Source organism: Cololabis saira, unplaced genomic scaffold, assembly GCF_033807715.1.
Source record: "Cololabis saira isolate AMF1-May2022 unplaced genomic scaffold, fColSai1.1 scf075, whole genome shotgun sequence".
NCBI classification, from domain to species: Eukaryota; Metazoa; Chordata; class Actinopteri; order Beloniformes; family Belonidae; genus Cololabis; species Cololabis saira.
The window spans coordinates 60,001-76,621 of record NW_026906239.1 but is presented as its reverse complement, the minus strand read 5'-3'; the positions used below and the strand labels follow the sequence as shown (position 1 = coordinate 76,621).

The 16,621-nt window shown below is 44.4% G+C and overlaps 25 non-coding genes across 25 annotated transcripts; all 25 read left to right on the top strand.

The window, feature by feature from the left end:
• Positions 1 to 82: 82 nt before the first annotated feature.
• On the top strand, positions 83 to 201 carry LOC133437035 (5S ribosomal RNA). The gene has a single exon (XR_009780521.1). It is a non-coding gene; the product is annotated as a 5S ribosomal RNA (ribosomal RNA).
• Positions 202 to 418: 217 nt separating this feature from the next.
• Positions 419 to 537, top strand: LOC133437124 (5S ribosomal RNA). The gene has a single exon (XR_009780606.1). It is a non-coding gene; the product is annotated as a 5S ribosomal RNA (ribosomal RNA).
• Positions 538 to 754: 217 nt separating this feature from the next.
• Positions 755 to 873, top strand: LOC133437022 (5S ribosomal RNA). The gene has a single exon (XR_009780509.1). It is a non-coding gene; the product is annotated as a 5S ribosomal RNA (ribosomal RNA).
• Positions 874 to 1,072: 199 nt separating this feature from the next.
• On the top strand, positions 1,073 to 1,191 carry LOC133437021 (5S ribosomal RNA). The gene has a single exon (XR_009780508.1). It is a non-coding gene; the product is annotated as a 5S ribosomal RNA (ribosomal RNA).
• A 199-nt stretch (positions 1,192 to 1,390) lies between these two features.
• On the top strand, positions 1,391 to 1,509 carry LOC133437222 (5S ribosomal RNA). Its single transcript, XR_009780687.1, has one exon. It is a non-coding gene; the product is annotated as a 5S ribosomal RNA (ribosomal RNA).
• A 216-nt stretch (positions 1,510 to 1,725) lies between these two features.
• LOC133437199 (5S ribosomal RNA) lies at positions 1,726 to 1,844 on the top strand. The gene has a single exon (XR_009780666.1). It is a non-coding gene; the product is annotated as a 5S ribosomal RNA (ribosomal RNA).
• Positions 1,845 to 2,060: 216 nt separating this feature from the next.
• On the top strand, positions 2,061 to 2,179 carry LOC133437100 (5S ribosomal RNA). The gene has a single exon (XR_009780583.1). It is a non-coding gene; the product is annotated as a 5S ribosomal RNA (ribosomal RNA).
• A 199-nt stretch (positions 2,180 to 2,378) lies between these two features.
• Positions 2,379 to 2,497, top strand: LOC133437106 (5S ribosomal RNA). Its single transcript, XR_009780589.1, has one exon. It is a non-coding gene; the product is annotated as a 5S ribosomal RNA (ribosomal RNA).
• A 217-nt stretch (positions 2,498 to 2,714) lies between these two features.
• Positions 2,715 to 2,833, top strand: LOC133436997 (5S ribosomal RNA). The gene has a single exon (XR_009780485.1). It is a non-coding gene; the product is annotated as a 5S ribosomal RNA (ribosomal RNA).
• Positions 2,834 to 4,657: 1,824 nt separating this feature from the next.
• On the top strand, positions 4,658 to 4,776 carry LOC133437042 (5S ribosomal RNA). The gene has a single exon (XR_009780528.1). It is a non-coding gene; the product is annotated as a 5S ribosomal RNA (ribosomal RNA).
• Positions 4,777 to 4,993: 217 nt separating this feature from the next.
• LOC133437013 (5S ribosomal RNA) lies at positions 4,994 to 5,112 on the top strand. Its single transcript, XR_009780500.1, has one exon. It is a non-coding gene; the product is annotated as a 5S ribosomal RNA (ribosomal RNA).
• Positions 5,113 to 5,311: 199 nt separating this feature from the next.
• On the top strand, positions 5,312 to 5,430 carry LOC133437054 (5S ribosomal RNA). Its single transcript, XR_009780538.1, has one exon. It is a non-coding gene; the product is annotated as a 5S ribosomal RNA (ribosomal RNA).
• A 217-nt stretch (positions 5,431 to 5,647) lies between these two features.
• On the top strand, positions 5,648 to 5,766 carry LOC133437087 (5S ribosomal RNA). Its single transcript, XR_009780570.1, has one exon. It is a non-coding gene; the product is annotated as a 5S ribosomal RNA (ribosomal RNA).
• Positions 5,767 to 5,965: 199 nt separating this feature from the next.
• On the top strand, positions 5,966 to 6,084 carry LOC133437020 (5S ribosomal RNA). Its single transcript, XR_009780507.1, has one exon. It is a non-coding gene; the product is annotated as a 5S ribosomal RNA (ribosomal RNA).
• Positions 6,085 to 6,283: 199 nt separating this feature from the next.
• Positions 6,284 to 6,402, top strand: LOC133437221 (5S ribosomal RNA). The gene has a single exon (XR_009780686.1). It is a non-coding gene; the product is annotated as a 5S ribosomal RNA (ribosomal RNA).
• Positions 6,403 to 6,618: 216 nt separating this feature from the next.
• Positions 6,619 to 6,737, top strand: LOC133437016 (5S ribosomal RNA). The gene has a single exon (XR_009780503.1). It is a non-coding gene; the product is annotated as a 5S ribosomal RNA (ribosomal RNA).
• Positions 6,738 to 6,936: 199 nt separating this feature from the next.
• Positions 6,937 to 7,055, top strand: LOC133437125 (5S ribosomal RNA). The gene has a single exon (XR_009780607.1). It is a non-coding gene; the product is annotated as a 5S ribosomal RNA (ribosomal RNA).
• Positions 7,056 to 8,879: 1,824 nt separating this feature from the next.
• On the top strand, positions 8,880 to 8,998 carry LOC133437075 (5S ribosomal RNA). Its single transcript, XR_009780558.1, has one exon. It is a non-coding gene; the product is annotated as a 5S ribosomal RNA (ribosomal RNA).
• A 217-nt stretch (positions 8,999 to 9,215) lies between these two features.
• Positions 9,216 to 9,334, top strand: LOC133437010 (5S ribosomal RNA). Its single transcript, XR_009780498.1, has one exon. It is a non-coding gene; the product is annotated as a 5S ribosomal RNA (ribosomal RNA).
• A 199-nt stretch (positions 9,335 to 9,533) lies between these two features.
• LOC133437053 (5S ribosomal RNA) lies at positions 9,534 to 9,652 on the top strand. The gene has a single exon (XR_009780537.1). It is a non-coding gene; the product is annotated as a 5S ribosomal RNA (ribosomal RNA).
• A 217-nt stretch (positions 9,653 to 9,869) lies between these two features.
• Positions 9,870 to 9,988, top strand: LOC133437019 (5S ribosomal RNA). Its single transcript, XR_009780506.1, has one exon. It is a non-coding gene; the product is annotated as a 5S ribosomal RNA (ribosomal RNA).
• Positions 9,989 to 10,187: 199 nt separating this feature from the next.
• On the top strand, positions 10,188 to 10,306 carry LOC133437018 (5S ribosomal RNA). Its single transcript, XR_009780505.1, has one exon. It is a non-coding gene; the product is annotated as a 5S ribosomal RNA (ribosomal RNA).
• Positions 10,307 to 10,505: 199 nt separating this feature from the next.
• Positions 10,506 to 10,624, top strand: LOC133437220 (5S ribosomal RNA). Its single transcript, XR_009780685.1, has one exon. It is a non-coding gene; the product is annotated as a 5S ribosomal RNA (ribosomal RNA).
• Positions 10,625 to 10,840: 216 nt separating this feature from the next.
• LOC133437006 (5S ribosomal RNA) lies at positions 10,841 to 10,959 on the top strand. Its single transcript, XR_009780494.1, has one exon. It is a non-coding gene; the product is annotated as a 5S ribosomal RNA (ribosomal RNA).
• Positions 10,960 to 11,158: 199 nt separating this feature from the next.
• On the top strand, positions 11,159 to 11,277 carry LOC133437171 (5S ribosomal RNA). The gene has a single exon (XR_009780650.1). It is a non-coding gene; the product is annotated as a 5S ribosomal RNA (ribosomal RNA).
• Positions 11,278 to 16,621: the final 5,344 nt, after the last annotated feature.

The following is a 16,621-nucleotide window of genomic DNA, read 5'->3' as shown; positions in this document are numbered from 1 at the left end:
TATTATCACCAACAAATCAATGACTTGTATTATATGACTTATCTTCAACTCCATATAAGAAGTATTTCAAGCTGCAGCTTCAGCTTACGGCCATACCAGCCTGGATGCGCCCGATCTCGTCTGATCTCGGAAGCTAAGCAGGGTAGGGCCTGGTTAGTACCAGGATGGGAGACCGCCTGGGAATACCAGGTGCTGTAAGCTTTTTCAACCAGCAGAGAGCGCTCTCGCTTAATCTACCCACACATATTTCAACGTGGTAACAGCGACAGCTCACGTCCAAAAGTGTTTTTCATATGGTTAAGGCACTTTAACTCCAACAAATAAGCGCTTCTAAATTATTATCACCAACAAATCAATGACTTATATTATATGACTTATCTTCAACTCCATATAAGAGGTATTTCAAGCAGCAGCTTCTGCTTACGGCCATACCAGCCTGGATGCGCCTGATCTTGTCTGATCTCGGAAGCTAAGCAGGGTCGGGCCTGGTTAGTACTTGGATGGGAGACCGCCTGGGAATACCAGGTGCTGTAAGCATTTTCAACCAGCAGAGAGCGCTCTCGCTTAATCTACCCACACATATTTCAACGTGGTAACAGCGACAGCTCACGTCCTAAAGTGTTTTGCACATGGTTAAGGCACTTTAACTCCAACAAATAAGCGCTTCTAAATTATTATCACCAACAAATCAATGACTTATATTATATGACTTATCTTCAACTCCATATAAGAGGTATTTCAAGCTGCAGCTTCAGCTTACGGCCATACCAGCCTGGATGCGCCCGATCTCGTCTGATCTCGGAAGCTAAGCAGGGTCGGGCCTGGTTAGTACTTGGATGGGAGACCGCCTGGGAATATCAGGTGCTGTAAGCTTTTTCAACCAGCAGAGAGCGCTCTCGCTTAATCTACCCACACATATTTCAACGTGGTAACAGCGACAGCTCACGTCCTAAAGTGTTTTGCACATGGTTAAGGCACTTTAACTCCAACAAATAAAACCAACAAATCAATGACTTATATTCTATGACTTATCTTCAACTCCATATAAGAGGTATTTCAAGCTGCAGCTTCAGCTTACGGCCATACCAGCCTGGATGCGCCCGATCTCGTCTGATCTCGGAAGCTAAGCAGGGTCGGGCCTGGTTAGTACTTGGATGGGAGACCGCCTGGGAATATCAGGTGCTGTAAGCTTTTTCAACCAGCAGAGAGCGCTCTCGCTTAATCTACCCACACATATTTCAACGTGGTAACAGCGACAGCTCACGTCCTAAAGGGTTTTGCACATGGTTAAGGCACTTTAACTCCAACAAATAAAACCAACAAATCAATGACTTATATGCTATGACTTATCTTCAACTCCATATAAGAGGTATTTCAAGCTGCAGCTTCTGCTTACAGCCATACCAGCCTGGATGCGCCCGATCTCGTCTGATCTCGGAAGCTAAGCAGGGTCGGGCCTGGTTAGTACTTGGATGGGAGACCGCCTGGGAATACCAGGTGCTGTAAGCTTTTTCAACCAGCAGAGAGCGCTCTCGCTTAATCTACCCACACATATTTCAACGTGGTAACAGCGACAGCTCACGTCCTAAAGTGTTTTTCACATGGTTAAGGCACTTTAACTCCAACAAATAAGCGCTTCTAAATTATTATCACCAACAAATCAATGACTTGTATTATATACTTATCTTCAACTCCATATAAGAAGTATTTCAAGCTGCAGCTTCAGCTTACGGCCATACCAGCCTGGATGCGCCCGATCTCGTCTGATCTCGGAAGCTAAGCAGGGTCGGGCCTGGTTAGTACTTGGATGGGAGACCGCCTGGGAATACCAGGTGCTGTAAGCTTTTTCAACCAGCAGAGAGCGCTCTCGCTTAATCTACCCACACATATTTCAACGTGGTAAGAGCGACAGCTCACGTCCTAAAGTATTTTGCACATGGTTAAGGCACTTTAACTCCAACAAATAAGCGCTTCTAAATTATTATCACCAACAAATCAATGACTTGTATTATATACTTATCTTCAACTCCATATAAGAAGTATTTCAAGCTGCAGCTTCAGATTACGGCCATACCAGCCTGGATGTGCCCGATCTCGTCTGATCTCGGAAGCTAAGCAGGGTCGGGCCTGGTTAGTACTTGGATGGGAGACCGCCTGGGAATACCAGGTGCTGTAAGCATTTTCAACCAGCAGAGAGCGCTCTCGCTTAATCTACCCACACATATTTCAACGTGGAAAGAGCGACAGCTCACGTCCTAAAGTGTTTTGCACATGGTTAAGGCACTTTAACTCCAACAAATAAAACCAACAAATCAATGACTTATATTCTATGACTTATCTTCAACTCCATATAAGAGGTATTTCAAGCAGCAGATTCTGCTTACGGCCATACCAGCCTGGATGCGCCTGATCTCGTCTGATCTCGGAAGCTAAGCAGGTTCGGGCCTGGTTAGTACTTGGATGGGAGACTGCCTCGGAATACCAGGTGCTGTAAGCATTTTCAACCAGCGGAGAGCGCTCTCGCTTAATCTACCCACACATATTTCAACGTGGTAACAGCGACAGCTCACGTCCTAAAGTGTTTTGCACATGGTTAAGGCACTTTAACTCCAACAAATAAACGCTTCTAAATTATTATCACCAACAAATCAATGACTTATATTATATGACTTATCTTCAACTCCATATAAGAGGTATTTCAAGCAGCAGCTTCCGCTTACGGCCATACCAGCCTGGATGCGCCCGATCTCGTCTGATCTCGGAAGCTAAGCAGGGTCGGGCCTGGTTAGTACTTGGATGGGAGACCGCCTGGGAATACCAGGTGCTGTAAGCATTTTCAACCAGCAGAGAGCGCTCTCGCTTAATCTACCCACACATATTTCAACGTGGTAACAGCAACAGCTCACGTCCTAAAGTGTTTTGCACATGGTTAAGGCACTTTAACTCCAACAAATAAAACCAACAAATCAATGACTTATATTCTATGACTTATCTTCAACTCCATATAAGAGGTATTTCAAGCTGCAGCTTCTGCTTACGGCCATACCAGCCTGGATGCACCCGATCTCGTCTGGGGCCTGTACTACGAAGCAAGTTCAACATATCCAGGATATCTTTTCCTTATCCAGATTCACTAAGCGGGACAATTGCAATCACGCTAAGCGGTCACACGACAGTGGTTATCAACTCGGTATATCAACCCAGGTTTCTCCAATCTGGATATGAGCGCGTGCACATAAAAGGGGCGGTGTTTTCAGCGCATGACCAATCGCAAGCATGGAGAAGTCCGCTGTCAGAGCCGCTTATTTCAGTAGCGAAGAGCAAACTATAATTTTACGGAAATATGATGAGTATAGGCATATAATACAGGCAAAAAGCAACACAGTTGCAGCTGCAAAATGCAGGAAAGACAGCTGGCAAAAGATCGCTGACTGTATAAATGTGTAAATTCATAGGGATATAAACATATATTTGAATATTCTGGGAATCTTAATCTTAAACTGTAAACCATGATCAGCAATATTAAAATAATAAAAGGCTTGCAATATTTCAGTTGATTTGTAATGAATCCAAAATGTATGACATTTTTTTGTTTTTGTGTTTGCATTACAGAAAATCACAATATTCTAATTTTCTGAGACAGTCCTGTATATATTGGTTCTATAACTATTGTTGTTGACCGATAACTTGTGCTGATGCTGTACCAAAGAATTGGGTTTTTTTATTTATTTTATTTTATTTTTTATTTTTTCAGGAGGGGGGTGTTTAGTATTTTAAAGTGACTTCTCAGAATGTTCGAGGGACGAAATTGAAAATCCCTTTTTTGCTATCCCCTTACAAATGCATCTTCTTTTTGATTTCTTCTTGATTTATTTATTTAATTGGTATTAGTTTTGGATTGACTGTACATCGGATTTTGGGTGATGATTTGTTTTATTTATTCATTGATTGATTTATTTTTTATTTTCTCCTCCACCTCTTTTTTCTTTTTTTCCTTTTTTCCTTTTTTTTTGATTTTTTTGGATCGTTCATACAGGGAAAGCAAAGGGGTTTTGGTGGCCCTGAATACGCGTTCTGTTCGGAGGGATCCTCTCACGATCCACGCACCAAGCTCCACTGGATTCTCTTCGAAAGGGCATGCCATTTTCCAAGAGAGCTGATTGGTCAGTGGGCGGTGCTTTTACACCCGGCGATCTGTATCTCGAACATAACCTGCTCCGGAGCCGGTTAGCGGTTCAGCATAAGTTACCATGGCGATGTGCCCCGATAAGAAGTGAACCACCGTCGTAGTCCTGAAAACCCAGGGTTAAACCTGAAGTTACCTCGCTAACCCCAAATCCCGCTTCGTAGTACAGGCCCCTGATCTCGGAAGCTAAGCAGGGTCGGGCCTGGTTAGTACTTGGATGGGAGACCGCCTGGGAATACCAGGTGCTGTAAGCTTTTTCAACCAGCAGAGAGCGCTCTCGCTTAATCTACCCACACATATTTCAACGTGGTAACAGCGACAGCTCATGTCCTAAAGTGTTTTGCACATGGTTAAGGCACTTTAACTCCAACAAATAAGTGCTTCTAAATTATTATCACCAACAAATCAATGACTTATATTATATGACTTATCTTCAACTCCATATAAGAGGTATTTCAAGCTGCAACTTCAGCTTACGGCCATACCAGCCTGGATGCGCCCGATCTCATCTGATCTCGGAAGCTAAGCAGGGTCGGGCCCGGTTAGTACTTGGATGGGAGACCGCCTCGGAATACCAGGTGCTGTAAGCATTTTCAACCAGCAGAGAGCGCTCTCGCTTAATCTACCTACACATATTTCAACGTGGTAACAGCGACAACTCACGTCCTAAAGTGTTTTGCACATGGTTAAGGCACTTTAACTCCAACAAATAAGCGCTTCTAAATTATTATCACCAACAAATCAATGACTTGTATTATATGACTTATCTTCAACTCCATATAAAAAGTATTTCAAGCTGCAGCTTCAGCTTATGGCCATACCAGCCTGGATGCGCCCGATCTCGTCTGATCTCGGAAGCTAAGCAGGGTAGGGCCTGGTTAGTACCTGGATGGGAGACCGCCTGGGAATACCAGGTGCTGTAAGCTTTTTCAACCAGCAGAGAGCGCTCTCGCTTAATCTACCCACACATATTTCAACGTGGTAAGAGCGACAGCTCACGTCCAAAAGTGTTTTGCACATGGTTAAGGCACTTTAACTCCAACAAATAAAACCAACAAATCAATGACTTATATTCTATGACTTATCTTCAACTCCATATAAGAGGTATTTCAAGCTGCAGCTTCTGCTTACGGCCATACCAGCATGGATGCGCCCGATCTCGTCTGATCTCGGAAGCTAAGCAGGGTCGGGCCTGGTTAGTACTTGGATGGGAGACCGCCTGGGAATACCAGGTGCTGTAAGCTTTTTCAACCAGCAGAGAGCGCTCTCGCTTAATCTACCCACACATATTTCAACATGGTAACAGCGACAGCTCACGTCCAAAAGTGTTTTTCACATGGTTAAGGCACTTTAACTCCAACAAATAAGCGCTTCTAAATTATTATCACCAACAAATCAATGACTTATATTATATGACTTATCTTCAACTCCATATAAGAGGTATTTCAAGCTGCAGCTTCAGCTTACGGCCATACCAGCCTGGATGCGCCCGATCTCGTCTGATCTTGGAAGCTAAGCAGGGTCGGGCCTGGTTAGTACTTGGATGGGAGACCGCCTGGGAATATCAGGTGCTGTAAGCTTTTTCAACCAGCAGAGAGCGCTCTCGCTTAATCTACCCACACATATTTCAACGTGGTAACAGCGACAGCTCACGTCCTAAAGTGTTTTGCACATGGTTAAGGCACTTTACCTCCAACAAATAAAACCAACAAATCAATGACTTATATTCTATGACTTATCTTCAACTCCATATAAGAGGTATTTCAAGCTGCAGCATCAGCTTACGGCCATACCAGCCTGGATGCGCCCGATCTCGTCTGATCTCGGAAGCTAAGCAGGGTCGGGCCTGGTTAGTACTTGGATGGGAGACCGCCTGGGAATATCAGGTGCTGTAAGCTTTTTCAACCAGCAGAGAGCGCTCTCGCTTAATCTACCCACACATATTTCAACGTGGTAACAGCGACAGCTCACGTCCTAAAGGGTTTTGCACATGGTTAAGGCACTTTAACTCCAACAAATAAAACCAACAAATCAATGACTTATATGCTATGACTTATCTTCAACTCCATATAAGAGGTATTTCAAGCTGCAGCTTCTGCTTACAGCCATACCAGCCTGGATGCGCCCGATCTCGTCTGATCTCGGAAGCTAAGCAGGGTCGGGCCTGGTTAGTACTTGGATGGGAGACCGCCTGGGAATACCAGGTGCTGTAAGCTTTTTCAACCAGCAGAGAGCGCTCTCGCTTAATCTACCCACACATATTTCAACGTGGTAAGAGCGACAGCTCACGTCCTAAAGTGTTTTGCACATGGTTAAGGCACTTTAACTCCAACAAATAAGCGCTTCTAAATTATTATCACCAACAAATCAATGACTTGTATTATATACTTATCTTCAACTCCATATAAGAAGTATTTCAAGCTGCAGCTTCAGCTTACGGCCATACCAGCCTGGATGCGCCCGATCTCGTCTGATCTCGGAAGCTAAGCAGGGTCGGGCCTGGTTAGTACTTGGATGGGAGACCGCCTGGGAATGCCAGGTGCTGTAAGCTTTTTCAACCAGCAGAGAGCGCTCTCGCTTAATCTACCCACACATATTTCAACGTGGTAAGAGCGACAGCTCACGTCCTAAAGTGTTTTGCACATGGTTAAGACACTTTAACTCCAACAAATAAAACCAACAAATCAATGACTTATATTCTATGACTTATCTTCAACTCCATATCAGAGGTATTTCAAGCTGCAGCTTCTGCTTACGGCCATACCAGCCTGGATGAGCCCGATCTCGTCTGATCTCGGAAGCTAAGCAGGGTCGGGCCTGGTTAGTACTTGGATGGGAGACCGACTGGGAATACCAGGTGCTGTAAGCATTTTCAACCAGCAGAGAACGGTCTTGCTTAATCTAGCCACACATATTTCAACGTGGTAACAGCAACAGCTCACGTCCTAAAGTGTTTTGCACATGGTTAAGGCACTTTAACTCCAACAAATAAAACCAACAAATCAATGACTTATATTCTATGACTTATCTTCAACTCCATATAAGAGGTATTTCAAGCTGCAGCTTCTGCTTACGGCCATACCAGCCTGGATGCACCCGATCTCGTCTGGGGCCTGTACTACGAAGCAAGTTCAACATATCCAGGATATCTTTTCCTTATCCAGATTCACTAAGCGGGACAATTGCAATCACGCTAAGCGGTCACACGACAGTGGTTATCAACTCGGTATATCAACCCAGGTTTCTCCAATCTTGATATGAGCGCGTGCACATAAAAGGGGCGGTGTTTTCAGCGCATGACCAATCGCAAGCATGGAGAAGTCCGCTGTCAGAGCCGCTTATTTCAGTAGCGAAGAGCAAACTATAATTTTACGGAAATATGATGAGTATAGGCATATAATACAGGCAAAAAGCAACACAGTTGCAGCTGCAAAATGCAGGAAAGACAGCTGGCAAAAGATCGCTGACTGTATAAATGTGTAAATTCATAGGGATATAAACATATATTTGAATATTCTGGGAATCTTAATCTTAAACTGTAAACCATGATCAGCAATATTAAAATAATAAAAGGCTTGCAATATTTCAGTTGATTTGTAATGAATCCAAAATGTATGACATTTTTTTGTTTTTGTGTTTGCATTACAGAAAATCACAATATTCTAATTTTCTGAGACAGTCCTGTATATATTGGTTCTATAACTATTGTTGTTGACCGATAACTTGTGCTGATGCTGTACCAAAGAATTGGGTTTTTTTATTTATTTTATTTTATTTTTTATTTTTTCAGGAGGGGGGTGTTTAGTATTTTAAAGTGACTTCTCAGAATGTTCGAGGGACGAAATTGAAAATCCCTTTTTTGCTATCCCCTTACAAATGCATCTTCTTTTTGATTTCTTCTTGATTTATTTATTTAATTGGTATTAGTTTTGGATTGACTGTACATCGGATTTTGGGTGATGATTTGTTTTATTTATTCATTGATTGATTTATTTTTTATTTTCTCCTCCACCTCTTTTTTCTTTTTTTCCTTTTTTCCTTTTTTTTTGATTTTTTTGGATCGTTCATACAGGGAAAGCAAAGGGGTTTTGGTGGCCCTGAATACGCGTTCTGTTCGGAGGGATCCTCTCACGATCCACGCACCAAGCTCCACTGGATTCTCTTCGAAAGGGCATGCCATTTTCCAAGAGAGCTGATTGGTCAGTGGGCGGTGCTTTTACACCCGGCGATCTGTATCTCGAACATAACCTGCTCCGGAGCCGGTTAGCGGTTCAGCATAAGTTACCATGGCGATGTGCCCCGATAAGAAGTGAACCACCGTCGTAGTCCTGAAAACCCAGGGTTAAACCTGAAGTTACCTCGCTAACCCCAAATCCCGCTTCGTAGTACAGGCCCCTGATCTCGGAAGCTAAGCAGGGTCGGGCCTGGTTAGTACTTGGATGGGAGACCGCCTGGGAATACCAGGTGCTGTAAGCTTTTTCAACCAGCAGAGAGCGCTCTCGCTTAATCTACCCACACATATTTCAACGTGGTAACAGCGACAGCTCATGTCCTAAAGTGTTTTGCACATGGTTAAGGCACTTTAACTCCAACAAATAAGTGCTTCTAAATTATTATCACCAACAAATCAATGACTTATATTATATGACTTATCTTCAACTCCATATAAGAGGTATTTCAAGCTGCAACTTCAGCTTACGGCCATACCAGCCTGGATGCGCCCGATCTCGTCTGATCTCGGAAGCTAAGCAGGGTCGGGCCCGGTTAGTACTTGGATGGGAGACCGCCTCGGAATACCAGGTGCTGTAAGCATTTTCAACCAGCAGAGAGCGCTCTCGCTTAATCTACCTACACATATTTCAACGTGGTAACAGCGACAGCTCACGTCCTAAAGTGTTTTGCACATGGTTAAGGCACTTTAACTCCAACAAATAAGCGCTTCTAAATTATTATCACCAACAAATCAATGACTTGTATTATATGACTTATCTTCAACTCCATATAAGAAGTATTTCAAGCTGCAGCTTCAGCTTATGGCCATACCAGCCTGGATGCGCCCGATCTCGTCTGATCTCGGAAGCTAAGCAGGGTAGGGCCTGGTTAGTACCTGGATGGGAGACCGCCTGGGAATACCAGGTGCTGTAAGCTTTTTCAACCAGCAGAGAGCGCTCTCGCTTAATCTACCCACACATATTTCAACGTGGTAAGAGCGACAGCTCACGTCCAAAAGTGTTTTGCACATGGTTAAGGCACTTTAACTCCAACAAATAAAACCAACAAATCAATGACTTATATTCTATGACTTATCTTCAACTCCATATAAGAGGTATTTCAAGCTGCAGCTTCTGCTTACGGCCATACCAGCATGGATGCGCCCGATCTCGTCTGATCTCGGAAGCTAAGCAGGGTCGGGCCTGGTTAGTACTTGGATGGGAGACCGCCTGGGAATACCAGGTGCTGTAAGCTTTTTCAACCAGCAGAGAGCGCTCTCGCTTAATCTACCCACACATATTTCAACATGGTAACAGCGACAGCTCACGTCCAAAAGTGTTTTTCACATGGTTAAGGCACTTTAACTCCAACAAATAAGCGCTTCTAAATTATTATCACCAACAAATCAATGACTTATATTATATGACTTATCTTCAACTCCATATAAGAGGTATTTCAAGCTGCAGCTTCAGCTTACGGCCATACCAGCCTGGATGCGCCCGATCTCGTCTGATCTCGGAAGCTAAGCAGGGTCGGGCCTGGTTAGTACTTGGATGGGAGACCGCCTGGGAATATCAGGTGCTGTAAGCTTTTTCAACCAGCAGAGAGCGCTCTCGCTTAATCTACCCACACATATTTCAACGTGGTAACAGCGACAGCTCACGTCCTAAAGTGTTTTGCACATGGTTAAGGCACTTTACCTCCAACAAATAAAACCAACAAATCAATGACTTATATTCTATGACTTATCTTCAACTCCATATAAGAGGTATTTCAAGCTGCAGCGTCAGCTTACGGCCATACCAGCCTGGATGCGCCCGATCTCGTCTGATCTCGGAAGCTAAGCAGGGTCGGGCCTGGTTAGTACTTGGATGGGAGACCGCCTGGGAATATCAGGTGCTGTAAGCTTTTTCAACCAGCAGAGAGCGCTCTCGCTTAATCTACCCACACATATTTCAACGTGGTAACAGCGACAGCTCACGTCCTAAAGGGTTTTGCACATGGTTAAGGCACTTTAACTCCAACAAATAAAACCAACAAATCAATGACTTATATGCTATGACTTATCTTCAACTCCATATAAGAGGTATTTCAAGCTGCAGCTTCTGCTTACAGCCATACCAGCCTGGATGCGCCCGATCTCGTCTGATCTCGGAAGCTAAGCAGGGTCGGGCCTGGTTAGTACTTGGATGGGAGACCGCCTGGGAATACCAGGTGCTGTAAGCTTTTTCAACCAGCAGAGAGCGCTCTCGCTTAATCTACCCACACATATTTCAACGTGGTAAGAGCGACAGCTCACGTCCTAAAGTGTTTTGCACATGGTTAAGGCACTTTAACTCCAACAAATAAGCGCTTCTAAATTATTATCACCAACAAATCAATGACTTGTATTATATACTTATCTTCAACTCCATATAAGAAGTATTTCAAGCTGCAGCTTCAGCTTACGGCCATACCAGCCTGGATGCGCCCGATCTCGTCTGATCTCGGAAGCTAAGCAGGGTAGGGCCTGGTTAGTACTTGGATGGGAGACCGCCTGGGAATGCCAGGTGCTGTAAGCTTTTTCAACCAGCAGAGAGCGCTCTCGCTTAATCTACCCACACATATTTCAACGTGGTAAGAGCGACAGCTCACGTCCTAAAGTGTTTTGCACATGGTTAAGACACTTTAACTCCAACAAATAAAACCAACAAATCAATGACTTATATTCTATGACTTATCTTCAACTCCATATCAGAGGTATTTCAAGCTGCAGCTTCTGCTTACGGCCATACCAGCCTGGATGAGCCCGATCTAGTCTGATCTCGGAAGCTAAGCAGGGTCGGGCCTGGTTAGTACTTGGATGGGAGACCGACTGGGAATACCAGGTGCTGTAAGCTTTTTCAACCAGCAGAGAACGGTCTTGCTTAATCTAGCCACACATATTTCAACGTGGTAACAGCGACAGCTCACGTCCTAAAGTGTTTTGCACATGGTTAATTCAATTCAATTCAATTCAATTCAATTTTATTTATATAGCGTCTAATACAACAGATGTTGTCTCTAGACGCTTTCCAGAGATCCAGAACATGAACATAAACATAAACATAAACATAAACATAAACATAAACCCCCGAGCAATTATTATATAAACAATGGCAGGTAAAAACTCCCTTAGTGGGAGAAAAGCCTTAAGCCAAACAGTGGCAAGGAAAAACTCCCCTTTAGGAGGGAAGAAACCTTGAGCAGGACCAGGCTCATAAGGGGGGACCCTCCTGCCGAAGGCCAGACTGGGGGAGTCAGGGACGTCGACAGCACACAGCAGGCAGGTGGAAGCAGCAGCGGGATGACCAGAGGTGGGGGGGGGGGGGGCGTCAGCAGCACACAACAGTCATGTGGAAGCAGCAGCGGGATGACCAGAGGGGGGGGGGGGCATCAGCAGCACACAACAGTCATGTGGAAGCAGCAGCGGGATGACCAGAGGGGGGGGGGGTGCAGGCAGGCGGAAGCAGCAACAGCAGACATCCACGTAGGCAGGTGGAAGAAGCAATGGGATGACCAGAGGGGGGGGGAGGGCCGGGAACACAGGCCAGAACGCAGCTCCTGAGGCTCCGGCCTGCAAACATACACAAAAGAGAAAAAAGGGGGGCCGGCACAAGAAACTACAGGAACAATGGACAAAAATGATAGCTATGAGATATTTATAATAAATAAAAATGGTAATGGAGAAGAGAGGCAGGGAAAAGGAGAGGAGAAGAAGGGTGAGAGGCACCGCCCAGCGGATCATGTCGGTGCCCCCCTGCAGCATAAGCCTATAGCAGCATATCTACCGCGAAGCTATATTTGAGACTAACTATTATAGTTTTGTTCTATAGCTGCGACAATGACTACTGACTCTAACACACTAAAGTTTACACTACCTAGAGATTTACCAACACCAGCTAGAGGTTTACTTAACACTAACTATAAGCTTTACTAAACAGAAAGGTTTTAAGTTTAGTTTTAAAGGTGGAGGTGGTGTCAGCCTCCTTAACCCAGATTGGAAGTTGGTTCCAAAGTAATGGTGCCTGATAGCAGAACGCCCGCCCTCCAAATCTACATTTAGATACTCTAGGAACTACGAGTAAACCTGCACCCTGGGAGCGGAGAGCTCGGCCAGGAACATAAGGTACTATCAAATCTTGTAAATACTGCGGAGCTAAGCCGTTTTGGGCTTTATATGCAAGTAATAAAATTTTAAATTGAATTCTGAATTTTACAGGTAGCCAATGGAGCGACGCTAACACTGGAGAGACGTGGTCTCTCCTGCGAATTCCTGTCAGTACTCGTGCTGCTGCATTTTGGATCAGCTGGAGCCTATTCAGCAAATTACTTGGACATCCTGCTAACAACACATTACAGTAATCCAGTCTAGAAGATACAAACGCATGAACTAGTTTCTCTGCATCCCTCTGCGAGAGGATTTTCCTAATTTTTGCAATATTACGGAGATGGAAAAACGCTATTTTACAAACCTGATTAACATATGGTTTAAACGACAAATCCTGATCGAAAACAACACCAAGGTTTCTCACAGTTGCACTGGAAGCCATCGCAACACCATCTAATCCCTTCCTAAGATGCTCTGGACCAAGAATGATAACCTCTGTTTTATCTGAATTTAGAAGCAAGAAATTTCTGGACATCCAGTCCTTGATGTCCCTAAGACATGCCTGAAGTTTAACTAACGGTTCTGTTTCATCCGGCTTCATAGACAAGTAGAGCTGCGTATCATCAGCATAACAATGAAAGTGTATGCCGTGATTCTGGATTATACTTCCCAACGGCTGCATGTATAAACTGAACAAGACTGGCCCTAGCACTGAACCCTGCGGAACACCATAACAGACCCTCGACTGTTCTGAAGAAACCTCATGTACATGAACAAACTGGAACCTGTCAGATAGATATGATTTAAACCAACGTAGAGCTGTCCCTTTAATCCCAACAACATGCTCTAACCTGTGCAGTAAAATGCCATGGTCAACAGTGTCAAAAGCAGCACTGAGGTCCAGTAAAACCAATATGGACACTAATCCCTTATCTGAGGCCATAAGAAGGTCATTCGTAACTCGAACCAGTGCTGTCTCTGTGCTATGATGCATTCTGAACCCTGACTGAAAGACTTCAAACAGATCATTTCTATACAAATAGTCACATAACTGGCTTGAAACTGCCTTTTCCAGAATTTTAGATACAAATGGAAGGTTAGAAATTGGCCTATAATTAGCTAAGGTGTCTGGGTCAAGGGAAGGTTTTTTAAGTAAAGGTTTAATTACTGCCACTTTGAAAACCTGTGGTACATATCCTAAGCTTAGGGATAGGTTGATTTGGTCCAGTATTGTCACACCAATAAGAGAAAAAACATTTTTGAATAGTCGAGTCGGGATGGGGTCTAACATACATGTGGTAGACTTAGCTCTATTAACGAGTGAGGTCAGCTCAGGGAGGTCTATAGGATCAAAACAGTCTAGAGACAAGTCAGAGCCTAGGGAAGTCGCTAAAGCTGAAGAAACGCCCACAACCGGCTGGTTGATTTCTTCTCTAATTCTCGTGATTTTACTGTTAAAGAAGCTCATAAAGTCTTCACTACTGAGAGCTGCAGGAATACACGGCTCCACAGAGCTGTGACTCTTTGTCAGCCTGGCTACAGTGCTGAACAGAAAACGTGGGTTACTTTTGTTATCCTCTATCAACGTTGAATAATAAGCTGTTCTTGCTTTGCGAATGGCTTTTTTATATACTATTAGAATATCTTTCCATTCACGATAAGAGTCTACAGACCTACAAGAGTACCACTTCCTTTCCATTTTACGCACGCTTTGTTTCAACATGCGAATATCTGAATTGTACCAGGGAGTTAAGCTCCTGTGGCTAGAAACCCTCCTTTTCAAAGGAGCAACTTCATCTAAAGCTGAGTGCAACAGATCAGCAGTGTTACTAACAAGAGAATCAACATCAGAGGTAGAACCCAGGTCACTGGCCTCTATTGCTTCAGTAGAGGCTTCACTATTTTCCACTGTCGCAAGACGAGCAACGGTCTCCTTAAATTTAGCAATAGCTTCATCAGACAAACATCTGCTAAAATAATACCTCCTGCCCTGCACTTCAACATCAACAACATTCAATTCCAACGTTATTAAATAATGGTCGGATAAAAGGGAGTTAACAGGTGACACCAACAGACCATCAGTTTCAACACCGTAGGTGAGAACGAGATCGAGAGTATGACCAAAACAATGCGTCGGCCCGTCCACTTTTTGTGAGATACCCATTGATTCTAGAAGAGAATTGAAAGCTAATTTAAGATTATCGCTTTCAACATCCATATGAATATTAAAATCACCCACTATGATGAATTTATCTGTACTGATCAATAATCCAGAAAGGAAATCTGAAAATTCAGACAAAAACTCTAGATAAGCGCCAGCAGGGGGCCGATACACTACCACTAACACAACTGGCTTCTCTGATTTCCAGCTCGGAAATTTCAGACTAAGCGTGAGGCTTTCAAACGTATTATGATTGCACTTAGGTTCAATTTTTGTTTGGAGACTGGAGTTATAAATTGCTGCGACTCCTCCGCCCCGGCCCGTGTTTCTAGGAATGTGATGATTAAAGTAGCCGGGCGGAGTTGATTCATTCAAACTAACATACTCTTCATCCTGTAACCATGTTTCTGTTAAGCAGAAAACATCAGTCCTGCTCTCTGTGATTATATCGTTTACTAACAGAGACTTGGAGCTTAATGATCGTATATTTAGTAGTCCGCATCTAATTTTTCGGTCTCTTATTGGTACCAAATGTGCATTGGTTTTAATTTTTACAAGATTATTTTGGTTAACGCCTCTATAACGCCGCACCTGGTGAACTAGTGGAGGGCGGGGAACTGCAACTACTTCTATTTTGCTAGGCACCTGGTTAGAGTTACCAGTTACATCATGTAATCTTATAGTTTTGTTGGCAGGCGTTGGTCCTCGAGAAGCAGCAGAGAAGTGTGTTAAACTACAGCTCTGCATCCTGGCCTGGACCCTGCGATGTCAGGGAGAGGGTCTAATGAAACAGGCCAAATTACTAGAGACAAGAGCAGCACCATCCCGGGTGGGATGAATGCCGTCTCTTCTAATCAGACCGGGCTTTCCCCAGAACGTTTCCCAGTTGTCAATAAAGGCCACGTCGTTTTCTGAACACCACCGATACAACCAGCGACGGAGCGAGAGCATGCGACTAAACATGTCATCACTGGTCAAATTGGGGAGGGGGCCAGAGAAACCTACGGAGTCCGACATGGATTTAGCGAAGTTACACACCGAGACAATATTCATTCTGGTTACTTCCGACTGGCGAAGACGGGAGTCGTTAGCTCCGACATGGATGATAACTTTACCATATTTACGATTACCCTTTGCCAGTAGCTTCAAATTTGCTTCTATGTCGCCCGCTCTGGCCCCCGGGATACACCTAACTATGGTCTCTGGAGTCGGCTTCACATGTCTGACTATGGAGTCGCCTATCACCAGGGTCGGCTTCTCAACGGGTGTGTCGCTGAGTGGGGAAAATCGGTTAGACACGTGAAGCGGGTGGTGGTGTTCCGTGAGCCCTTTACTACGCTTCCCCCGAACCGTCACCCACCGGTCCTGACTGGCCGGCTGCTCGGGAGCTGCAGGGGAGCGGCTAGCCTCAGCTGCTATGGGCCGGTCCGCCGCTAGCTTAGCCTGGTTAGCTGAGGAGGCTATCGGACTATGGTCAAATTGGCAGAACCGGACCTCTAACTGACTGAGCCTCGCCTCCAGCCCTGTAAATAAACTACATTTTAAGCACTTACCGTCTTCACTAAAGGAGGCAGAGGAATAACTAAACATTTCACACACTGAGCAGCAAAGAGGTGAAACGGTGGGAGACGGAGAGCCCATGCTAAGATGCTAACGGAGGCTAACGGACAGAAAATGTATTGGTGATTGGTGACAGTGAAAGTTACGGAAGAGAAAATGAGCGAGTGTTGAAATAAAGACAGTAATGTACCAGATATAGTGCTATTTTACCAGAAAACAGTCTAAGTTTAAGACAAAAAAAGTCGGGAGAGATCTGTGCCCGCACGCCGTGCAGCAACAACAGACCGCAACACCAGGAAGTGACGCGATGCGTGACGCAGTACGTTACCCAATCAGCAAGCACGCAAGAGATCAGCAACACTTGTTGTTGGTT